The following is an 8,596-nucleotide window of genomic DNA, read 5'->3' as shown; positions in this document are numbered from 1 at the left end:
TTGACATTTCCATCAGCTATGTTTGAAAATACTGTTCCTCTATGTCCATATCAGAAGTAAGAGTTTTAGCTTTTGGGTTTTTTTACTTGTTAGGAAGGGATAAAGTGATATTTAGTTATATTGTAACATTTATTTCCTGTGAATTTGAACATCTTATTATGATTGCTGGCCATTAAGATTTGCTCCTATGTGGAATTTTTTTTTATTAATTTGATTTTGTCTGATTTTCTATAATAATTATCTTTTTTATGATATTTTTAAGATCTGTTTACATGTTTTAGGTGTTAACTTTATATTACCCACATTATAAATATTTTTCCTTGGGCTATTGTTTACTATTGTTTGTTTGTGGCCTATTTTTCTGTTCAAAGGGCTTATGTTTTCCTTGTAATTTTCATTACCAAATATACCTATCTGTTTTTATAGCTTCTAGATTCTCAATCTTAGATAAGAAGATGTTCTTTGCCCTTACTATATATATATACATAACACTTTAATCTCAGGCAGCCATAACAAAATATCATAGATTGAATGGCTTAAATGGCAGAAGTTTATTTCTCATGGTTCTGAGGCTAGAAAGTCCCAAGATCAAGGTGCCAGCAAAGTTAGTTTCTGGTTAGGTCTTTCTTCCTGGCTTGTAAACTTTATTATCCAATTAAAATTTTATTTATCTAGTTAAAATTAATTTTCCAATGAAAAAATAACCATTGGTATTCAAAATGGAATTACATAAGTTTTATATATTGATTTTTGGAGACCAGTTACTTTAAATCAACCCTTCATTTATAGTTCCTTTCATATTTCTTGTGCCTTTCTTATTAGATACATCTTTAAAAAACTTGTTAATCCTTCAGTTCAGTTCAGTTCAGTCGCTCAGTCATGTCCGACTCTTTGCGACCCCATGAATTGCAGCACACCAGGCCTCCCTGTCCATCACCATCTCCCAGAGTTCACTCAAACTCACGTCCATCGAGTCGGTGATGCCATCCAGCCATCTCATCCTCTGTCATCCCTTTCTCCTCTTGCCCCCAATCCCTCCAATGATTCAACTCTTTGGGTTGATTGGGTCTTTTCCAATGAGTCAACTCTTTGCATGAGGTGGCCAAAGTATTGGAGTTCCAGCTTTAGCATCATTCCTTCCAAAGAAATCCCAGGGCTGATCTCCTTCAGAATGGACTGGTTGGATCTCCTTGCAGTCCAAGGGACTCTCAAGAGTCTTCTCCAACACCACAGTTCAAAAGCATTAATTCTTCGGTGCTCAGCCTTCTTCACAGTCCAACTCTCACATCCATACATGACCACTGGAAAAACCATAGCCTTGACTAGATGGACCTTTGTTCCTCTAATATAGTACTGTGATCTTTTGTCTGCAAACGTGACTAAAAACAATCCCTCTTATCACTGCATCATAATGACACTCCTCCTTGTAAGAGGTGGAATTGGTTTCTTTTCCCCTTGAGTCTGGGTTGCTCTTGTGGCTTGAATTTATCCATGGAATATGGTGGAAGTGACACACTGAGACTGCCAGCCTTAACTTTAGGAGACTTGTCAGCTTCTGCTTTTATTCCCTCGGTAGCCAGCTGCCGGTTAAAGGAGCTTGGGGTGGACCTCAGAAGGGACAGAGACTATGTAGACAGAGGGAGGCTTAGTCAGCCCCCGGCCTTGCCAGTCATGTCATTCCAGTTGAGGTTCCAGATCTGTGAGTTAAGCTGTTTTATATGTTCCTAGCCCCAGCCAACCTCCTAGCTAAACACAGACTCAAGAGTGACCCCAGTCAACACCTCAAAGAGCAGAAGAATCTCCCACGGAGCCTGGTCAACAAGTACAATCATAAGAAAATCTTAAATCTTTGTTTTAAGACACTGAATTTTTGGCAACTTGTTATGAAGCAATTCATAACTGGAACACAAAAGACTGTGTGAAAGTATTTCACAGTTAAACACACACACACACACACACAATGAAACAAATGCTTGGTAATACAACCTTGCTTGGCAATAAACGTTATTAAGTAGTCGCTTGGTTGCTCCTTGATCACATCTTCCTCTCTTCTTGCAAGAGATAACCACTGTCCTGAATTTTCTGTTAATCATTCCCTTGGTTTTGATTTTACCACCTATGTATTCACCATAAATTAAGACTTTAGTTCTGAAGTTTATACAAACGGAATTATACAGTATACATACTTTGTTACTTTTTGTGCTTAATATTTTGTTTTTAAGATTTATCCATGTGGATATACTATCTGTAGTTCATTCATTTTCAATGATGTATGGCATTCTGGTGGTAACATTTGGATTGTTCTAGTATTTCACTCCTATGTTATGAATATTCATTTTAAATTATATTTCAAATTTTATAATTTAGCAGTAATTTTTATCAAGGTAAAAATATTGACAAATTTTATCTATTTTAAACATGGACATAGTTTACAAGATAAATAAGGAAACAAGGCTTTTTATTAAAAAAAAAAAGCGGTTTTTTACGCTCAAGTTTCACCTTTGCTGTTGTTTAGTTGCTAAGTTGTGTCCAACTCTTTGTGACCCCCATGGACTGCAACGTGACAGTCATTCCCCTTCCTCAGGGTTCACTGGCTCACACTGAAGGGCTGCAATTGCTGATTCCATTCCTCAGGTCTTCCCCTCTTAAACCTGAATTTGACCAATATTTGGTAGACATTTCATGATCAACTTTTGTCCCATGGTTCTGGGAGGCTCATCTAAGTTCAGGTAAAAAAAATCTTGTTATGTCACTCCAAGTATTAAGTTTTGGACGAGGGCTCATCAATAATTAAAAATTCTCTGGATTCTAACTCTATCCAGGAGCTACTTTCCCTTGTTGCTTCTTCCCATACCTAGAATCACACTATGGCAATTATTTTATGTTACAAATGTGATTTTCTCAAATGTTTAGCCATAGAAGTTTTGTTGGAGGCCTGATAACACATTGGTTACTGAAAGACACAACAATCTTATAAATTAAGCAATATATAACTAATGAAGACGGTGACATAGTGCAGCAGGGAGACACAAGCCCAATTTGAAAACAAAGGACAAATTTAAACAATGATTATGATAACTAATTGTTATCCAGTTGCAATACTCAAGTGACCAAAGGAGCCATAACTGATTTAATGAGCTATCTGCAGTTTCGCTGTACTGGTCATGCACACTATAAAGAGATTAATCTTTGAGATAAGCATATGTTTCTGGAAGGATCAACCAGGTAGAGAGAAAAAGCTAAATGTTTCAAAAAGCATAATCTACCAAACTATGGCAAGTAATAATTAATTGAAGCTTACACCTGGAAAACGAAATGGCAAACCACTCCAGTATTCTTGCCTGGAGAATCCCATGGACAGGGGAGCCTGGCAGGCTACAGTCCATGGGGTCACAAAGAGTCGGACATGACTTAGCAACTACACAGACACACAGACCAGTAATCCTTTGAGATAGAAACCATAAAAATTATAATCACATTTACCAGTTTGTTATTTCTATGTAAATAATCCTTTTTGTTAACAGCTTAATGAAGTCATCAGGTTTCTCTTTAGAATTCTTCATTTTTAACTCAGTTCAGTATTACGTTCTGAAAGTTAGAAACTTGTCTTTACCCAAAAGTCCTTGAAGAGGAGGCATTTTTCATGGCATCAGAGTGAAACCAAAATCGTCTATATCAACAAAAGACTTAAAGAAGGCAAGTTCAAATCTGATTACAATGCAATTGACAAAACAAACTGATTATCGCTGTGATGTAAAACACCTTCAGATAACTAAAATTATGGCTGATAATATTCTACAAGAACATATCAGATTCTTAGGAACTCAACATAATCTCTATAATATCATACCGTTTACCATATAACTTAAAATTTATTACTCATTTGACAACACTTCCATGAAGTTTAACTTACCAAATGAACCTGATTAGTTTAATATCTCCCTTTGGGGTACCTCAGGGGTCCTCTGAAGCACCCCAAAGTTAGCTAGAGGTCAGAGGAACTTTATTATAATTTGATTTGGGAAGCCCTGTCAAAGGAACACCAAAAAAAAAAAATTTTTTTTAAGTGACAATGGAAGATTTCAAAAGCAAATACAGATTGTTTGAAAAGTGAAAGTGAAAGTCACCCACTCGTGTCCAACTCCTTGCAACCCCACAGACCATACAGTCCATGGGATTCTCCAGGCCAGAATACTAGAGTGGGTAGCCTTTCCCTACTCCAGGGGATTGTCCCAACTCAGGATTGAACCCAGGTTTCTCGCATTGCAGGATTCTTTACCAGCTGAGCCACAAGGGAAGCCCAAGAATACTAGAGTGGGTAGCCTATCCCTTCTCCCACAGATCTTCCTGCCCCAGGAATTGAACCGGGGTCTCCTGTATTGCAGGCAGATTCTTTACCAACTGAGGTAAATAAAGTTGAAATCTGTTACAAAGGCAGTTTAGCATCTTCCAAAAACTTGTCTGTTTTAACAGAGAAAACTCAGCTTTAAACTTTACACCCTCTTATTCTTAAAAATTTGCTCAATTAATTGCCGGGGTCCAGCCCCGGCTGATCCAGGGTATTTGAAGCGGGGACGGCGTCGGCGAGGATCAGGATACAATAGCTTCAATTAGATATTAATTAGAGATGTAAAGAGTAATAGAATGAGGATAGCTCAGCAGGAAAATTCAGTGAAGAAAAGAGGCTGAGTAGCTTGGTTTACGCGGGAGACCAATAAAACTTCAAGACAAGAAGCTTGCACCACTTACGTAGGCCGCAGGCGTCCTTCCATTCTCCCGAAGGAGAGGAGACACTGAGGCCTCCCCGGTCGGATCTTAGAAGCCCAGGCATAATTAGTAAGCATGGCGGGTTCCGCGCTCCAGATGGAGACTCAGCGAGAGTGAGAGAGAGGGCGACATGGGGAGACCAGTATTTCGAGAAACTGATCCCAATTCTTTATTTTCCATGGTCTACTTTTATATACTGAGATGTTATGCAAATGTCACGTGGGGTCAGCAGTCCTGACTTTTATCAAAGTCAGGTGCTTCATACAAATGTATACAGAGGTCTTAGGGGTGTTACATCATCTTCTGGCCAGGGGGCCTGCTGACAATTTATGACCCTCTCCTTGTGACAGCGGTCAGTCAACCAGGACACTTATTTCTCCAGGGGTGATTATTCTTAAAACAGATGCCACCCAAATAAAATTATATTCCTATAGGGTGAGGGTGTAGTGGGTTTTAGTTAAGGAAAGAATTTACTTAGCCTAAGGTCTAACGTGATTAATATCAAAGGTTAATACTTATTTCTTCTATATATTCATTAATGTGTGTAAGGGCAGGGGATGTGGAGATTTAGCAACAAACATTGGCTCAACAAATGAAAAACCCTTCACCAACACAATTTCTAATCAACCCATTATACTTATACTAATAGTTTTCTAACTTTTCTAAGGAACCTGTTTTTAGAAGGTTTAAAGCATCTTGTGCCTCTCATGGTTGGGAGGCTGTGAGCAATCACATGTGGCCGGACAAGCCTGTCAGGCAGGCTAGAGAACCTTCAGAGGAGTTTGTAGGTTAAAACACTCTTGTCACGCCCAGGAGTTTTTATTAACTGGAGCTCTAGGTTAACTCCTTCTCTGAAAGAGGTGGTGGGGAACAGCCCCCCGTTAAGTCAGAGGTGTAGGTGGGAGCACAAAGTAGTAAAGTAGGCAGGCTCTGATTACGGGGGTAGATGCTCGAGGATTTCCAGGGGGACTCCTGAGGCTCAATCCCGCCTTTGCGTATGTCGAGCCTTCTTCCTCATGACCTTTGCCATGGGCGGAGTGCCTCACTTTGGCCCCCAACAATTAATCTTAAACATAGTAACTCCCAACCACACACAAAACTCCCAGTATTTTTTCTTTTTTTTTTATGTCTCAAACCTTCTACTGAAAACACATATCTTAGTTTCCTTAAAGTTTTTCCACATTGAGGTACTTTTCTTGCTGACAAATTTGTAACATGTATAACACCTTATTATTTCATGCAAAAATGGGCTCGATAAAGGACAGAAATGGTATGGACCTAACAGAAGCAGAAGATATTAGGAAGAGGTGGCAAGAATACACAGAAGAACTGTACAAAAAAGATCTTCATGACCAAGATAATCACGATGGTATGATCACTCACCTAGAGCCAGACATCCTGGAATGTGAAGTCAAGTGGGCCTTAGAAAGCATCACTACAAACAAAGCTAGTGGAGGTGATGGAATTCCAGTTGAGCTATTCCAAATCCTGAAAGATGATTCTGTGAAAGTGCTGCACTCAATATGCCAGCACATTTGGAAAACTCAGCAGTGGTCACAGGACTGGAAAAGGTCAGTTTTCATTCCAATCCCAAAGAAAGGCAATGCCAAAGAATGCTCAAACTACCGCACAATTGCACTCATCTCACACGCTAGTAAAGTAATGCTCAAAATTCTCCAAGCCAGGCTTCAGCAATACGTGAACAGTGAACATCCAGACATTCAAGCTGGTTTTAGAAAAGGCAGAGGAACCAGAGATCAAATTGCCAACATCTGCTGGATCATGGAAAAAGCAAGAGAGTTCCAGAAAAACATCTATTTCTGCTTTCTTGACTATGCCAAAGTCTTTGACTGTGTAGATCACAATAAACTGTGGAAAATTCTTCAAGAGATGGGAATACCAGACCACCTGACCCGCCTCTTGAGAAATTTGTATGCAGGTCAGGAAGCCACAGTTAGAACTGGACATGGAACAACAGACTGGTTCCAAATAGGAAAACGAGTACGTCAAGGCTGTATATTGTCACCCTGCTTATTTAACTTCTATGCAGAGTACATCATGAGAAACACTGGGCTGGAAGAAACACAAGCTGGAATCCAGATTGCAGGGAGAAATATCAATAACCTCAGGTATGCAGATGACACCACCCTTATGGCAGAAAGTGAAGAGGAACTCAAAAGCCTCTTGATAAAAGTGAAAGAGGAGAGTGAAAAAGTTGGCTTAAAGCTCAACATTTGGAAAACTAAGATCATGGCATCCGGTCCCATCACTTCATGGGAAATAGATGGGGAAACAGTGGAAACAGTGTCAGACTTTATTTTTTGGGGCTCCAAAATCACTGCAGATGGTGACTGCAGCTATGAAATTAAAAGACGCTTACTTCTTGGAAGGAAAGTTATAACCAACCTAGATGGCATATTCAAAAGCAGAGACATTACTTTGCCAACAAAGGTCCGTCTAGTCAAGGCTATGGTTTTTCCAGTGGTCATGTATGGATGTGAGAGTTGGACTGTGAAGAAAGCTGAGTGCTGAAGAATTGATGCTTTTGAACTGTGGTGTTGGAGAAGACTCCTGAGAGTCCCTTGGACTGCAAGGAGATCCAATCAGTCCATTCTAAAGGAGATCAGCCCTGGGTGTTCTTTGGAAGGAATGATGCTAAAGCTGAAACTCCAGTACTTTGGCCACCTCATGCGAAGAGTTGACTCATTGGAAAAAACTCTGATGCTGGGAGAGATTGGGGGCAGGAGGAAAAGGGGATGACAGAGGATGAGATGGCTGGGTGGCATCACGGACTTGATGGACGTGAGTTTAAGTGAACTCTGGGAGTTGGTGATGGACAGGGAGGCCTGGCGTGCTGTGATTCATGGGGTTGCAAAGAGTCAGACACAACTCAGCGACTGAACTGAACTGATGTTAAACCTAGAGGCATTGAAGGTATTATACTTAATATTATATTTAATATGTTGATGACTCAAGATGTATCTATATTATTATAATTAGACCAAAAAGCAAAGATTAATACCAGGTACTAATTTAGTATTTAATATTTCCCAGTTCATATGAACCTGAAACTCATTTAACTTGATCTCTTTTGTATTTAGAATTGTTTGGTTTGTAAGCACTTATTGCTATGATTTAAGCCAATTAAACAGAGTTCTTTTACAAATCAACCATGGCAATGTTATCCAAATATATATACATATAAACACGCCAACAGTGAGGTCTCAATTCTTATTTCAAGATTTCAGTTCTGAGTCAGGTACAGCAATATAAAACCCATCAATTCACAAAAAAAGTTGGATTAAAATTGGGGTTCTCCCAGATGAAATAAGTCAGGCTCACTTGGCTAGATGGCTAAATAATTAATATTTGCAGGAAAAGCAATTTCTAATTACCTTGGGCAAGCCAACTTCTAAATTTCTTCACCCTCTATAAAATTTGCATTTCAAAATGACAGCAGAGATAAGTTTTTTGAGAAGACCACAGAGAATATTTGCATCTCAAAGAAGCAGGCACATTCTTCCTAGGATGTCTTTGTTTCTCTTTGTTTAATATTTCATTGTTGCTTTTCAGTCCCTTAGTCATGTCCAACTTTTTGGGACCCTATTGACTACAACGTGCCAGGCTTCCCTGTCCTTCACCACTTCCGGAGTTTGCTCAAACTCTCATCCGTTGAGTCGATGATACCATCCAACCATCTCATCCTCTGTCAACCCCTTCTACTCCTGCCTTCAATCTTTCCAAGCATCAGGATCTTTTCTAATGAGTCAGCTTTTTGCATTAGGTGGCCAAAGAAGCTTCAGCTTCAGCATCAGTCCTTCCAATGAAT

The sequence above is a fragment of the Bos javanicus genome, chromosome 24 (genome assembly GCF_032452875.1).
Source record: "Bos javanicus breed banteng chromosome 24, ARS-OSU_banteng_1.0, whole genome shotgun sequence".
NCBI lineage: Eukaryota > Metazoa > Chordata > Mammalia > Artiodactyla > Bovidae > Bos > Bos javanicus.
Note: the sequence above shows the minus strand (reverse complement) of the source record.